Here is a 3391-nt window from a genome sequence, read left to right on the forward strand (position 1 = left end):
TGTCTGTTTTATCCTGTTATGTAAAGTGCTGTGTAAAATTTTATAGCACTATATAAATAAATGTCAATAATATGTAATAATATGTTGCTGTATTTAATGGGGCTTGAGCATCCATGGATTTTGGTATCCACAGAGGAGTCTTGGAACCAAACTCCAGCATTGGATACCAAGGGCCCATTATGCATAGGACACTACAGGTGTATCCACACTGATCAATTATAGCAATGTGAAACCAGTTTAACTGCAGCTCCTCCATTCCATGAGATCCTGGATTTGTAGGTTTCTGTGGGGTATTTGGAATCCCTGCTAAGAAAACTCTAATGCTTCGAGGGAATGAACTACAGCTTTCTAAGGATGTATCTACAGTGGGGTGACCTTGGGCGAGCCACACTCTCTCAGCCTCAGAGGAAGGCCATGGCAAACCTCCTCTGAGCAAAACTTGCCAGGAAAAACTCATGAACAGGGTTGCCTTAGGGCAGTGGTCCCCAAACTGTTGCCCTTTAAGAGACATTGGACTTCAGCTCCCAGAACCCCAGCCTGTTGGCCAACATGGCTGAGGCTTCTGGGAGATGAAGTCCATCATTATTTTAAAAGGGCATAGTTTGGGGTACAGTACTATAACAGTATAGTATCAGTGGTCCCCAAACTGTGCCCCTTTAAGGGATTTTTGGACTTCAGCTCCCACAATCCCAGGCTATTTAGCCAACATGGCTGAGGCTTCTGGGAGCTGAAGTCCAAAAGAATCTCTTAAAGGGCAATCTCTTTGGCCCTGGTTAAGTCCCCTGAGATGAAGCCAAGAAAACCCCATGAAAACCACTCTCCAATCAGAAACAAGACATCTTTAGGCGAACGGTGCAAAAGAGAGCGAAGCCTTCTGCACGCCTAGCTCGACACCTGTGTAAAACCTATTGACTCAATGGGTCTACTCGGGTGGTGCGTTTCCCAGCAACCCCTCTTTTCCCCTTAAGGAGCCCAGGGAGAAGGTTATAGAGCAAGCAGCTAGGCGGGGGCCCCACTCACCAGGAAGCCAAAGCGCCTGATAGGAAAGGAGGCCAAGAGTCCAATGAGAGCCAGAGCCGATCCCTCCTCGCCGCTCTGAAGATTCCACAAGGGGAGAGTGGGGCGCGTCGCAGCCAATCACAGGCCTCGAGGTCCCCCCTCAGACTATGAGGCTCCTCCAATCCGAGCTCGCAGCGGAGAACGCTCCGCCCCCTTTCTCCTCCCGCTTTTAGAGAAGCAAGGCCGCGTTCCCATGGCAACCACCGCGGCCTACCCGGCCCGGTTTGCGTCTGCACTACGCAGATAACACGGTTTGAAACCGCTTTAAATCTAATCTTCGGATTAGAAGTGTAAATTAGCGGGAGGTGTAAATTCACCTCGGTGTAAACACACACACCGGTGTAAACACGCACACTCAGCCTCAATGACAAAAAACTTGCCAAGGAAACCCTATTAATAAATTCGCCTTGTTGTTGTTGTTATTGTTGCGTGCTCTCATTATGGCGACCCTATAGTGGGTTTTTCATGGCAAGTTTCTTCAGAGTTGCCACTGAGGCTGAGAGAGTGTGACTTGTCCAGAGTCACCAAGCAAGGATTCGAACCCTGGTCCCCAGACTAGTCATGTTCTAAGACCCTAAACTCCACCTTAAAATCACAGTATGTCAGAAGTGACTTGGAGGTGCAAAGCAACAACAATAACCCCATGCTATGGAGCCTTGGGACTTATAGTTTGTTATAGTACCAGACCCCCAAAAAAAACACACAACCAAAACTAAATATCCCTGGAATGCAACAGGAGGCAGCTAGAGGAGTCAAAGTGGAATAGTAGCACTTTAAGAGTATAGTGTGATAAACATCATGAATCCCAGAATTCCATATCATAGAGCCAGGGCAGTTAAAGCAGTGTTGAACTGCATTCATTCTGCAGTGCAGATACAGTGCCTTTTGTTGTTGTGTCACTTCAAGTCCTTTCTGACTTACAGCCACCTGAAGGCAAATTTATCACAGGGTTTTTCTTGGCAAGATTTGTTCATAGGAGAGGTTTGCTTTTGCCATCTCCTGAGGCTGAGTAAATAAACGAGTTTATTCGTGTAGCATATGCCATTACAGAGGTACCCCGGGTTACGAAATTAATTCGTTCCGCCGCCGCTTTCGTAACCCGAAATACTTCGCAAGCCGAAAAACCCATAGGCGCTAATGGGGAAAAGCCGCGATTTCGTGTGAAATAGCGCCGAAAAGCACCAAAATTTTCTTCGTAACCCGAAATAACCTTCGTAACCCGGAACAGTTATTTCCTATGGGATTTTTTCGTATCCCGGAAATTTCGTAACGTGGGTATTTCGTATCCCGGGGTACCACTGTACAAAAAGAAAGCAATCCGTCAAAATAAATATAACATCAAAGCGTTGTAAAAAATCCATAAAAAGCATTTAAAAAATAATAAAATAGAACATCAAACACATCAAATACATTATAAAATAATACATTGCTTACGAAGTTAAAATCATCTTTAAAACAGTATCGCAGAGAAAGGCAAAGACAAAAATGAGGGCTCAGATAAATCTCAATAGGCGTAAGAACCAGATACACTGAGACTATATATGGTTGAATTACAGAGCTGGGAATATTCAGGGATAGTAGAGATTTAGATCTATCCTGTATCCTAACCATTGTCTTTACAGTGCTTCCTCCTTATGACTGATGCTTTAAAAGCAAAACAGACTACCTTTCAGAGATACTTGTTTCAGTGTCCCCTAATAACACAATGATTAAATGTAAATCAGAGTCATAGTTGTTTGATACCAATCTTAATTCCTTGTATTGGGCATTTCTTATATCTTTATAACTTGGACACTCCAATAGGTAATGAGATATAGGCCTTCAACTGTATTGGAACCACATGGGCAAACTTTCTTCCCACATGGGATAAAGCCCTTGCACCACAGCCATGGTCAGAGACTGACAGCGTAGGGCTGTGAAGGCATGTCTCTGTTTGAAGTTAGTTATATTATTTAAGTATTGTGGGGACGGGAGCTTCTTTGGAAAGGGAGTTTGGCATACCAAGGAGAGCATTTTATAGGCCAACAGAGGTACAATCTAACTGAAAGTCATATTTCAAGATGTGGGACTTCATATATTTTACAGCGCTATCATAGTTTAAAGAGCACAACAAATCCTTGGAGAGCCCATACAAGTCAATAAGTTGTAGAAATTTCTTGATTCCAGAGCCCTCCCCCGACCACCATCTTGAGGGGAGAGAAGCAGGCAGGATGCAACAGGCCTCTGCCTGCCAAGAAGAAGAGCCCTCCCCCCGACCTCCATCTTGAGGGGAGAGAAGCAGGCAGGATGCAACAGGCCTCTGCCTGCCAAGAAGAAGAGCCCTCCCCCCGAC

At 45.0% G+C, this 3391-nt stretch overlaps 1 protein-coding gene across 1 annotated transcript in view; it reads right to left on the reverse strand.

Moving 5' to 3' along the window:
• Positions 1 to 1098, reverse strand: part of LOC121925331 (putative lysosomal acid lipase/cholesteryl ester hydrolase) — a 216444-nt gene extending 215346 nt beyond the window's left edge. Inside the window, exon 1 of the mRNA XM_042457367.1 lies at positions 1021 to 1098. The gene's annotated coding sequence lies outside the window, so the exon portion shown is untranslated. The remainder of the gene's footprint in view (positions 1 to 1020) is intronic.
• Positions 1099 to 3391: the final 2293 nt, after the last annotated feature.

The sequence above is a fragment of the Sceloporus undulatus genome, chromosome 3 (genome assembly GCF_019175285.1).
Source record: "Sceloporus undulatus isolate JIND9_A2432 ecotype Alabama chromosome 3, SceUnd_v1.1, whole genome shotgun sequence".
Classification (NCBI taxonomy): Eukaryota; Metazoa; Chordata; class Lepidosauria; order Squamata; family Phrynosomatidae; genus Sceloporus; species Sceloporus undulatus.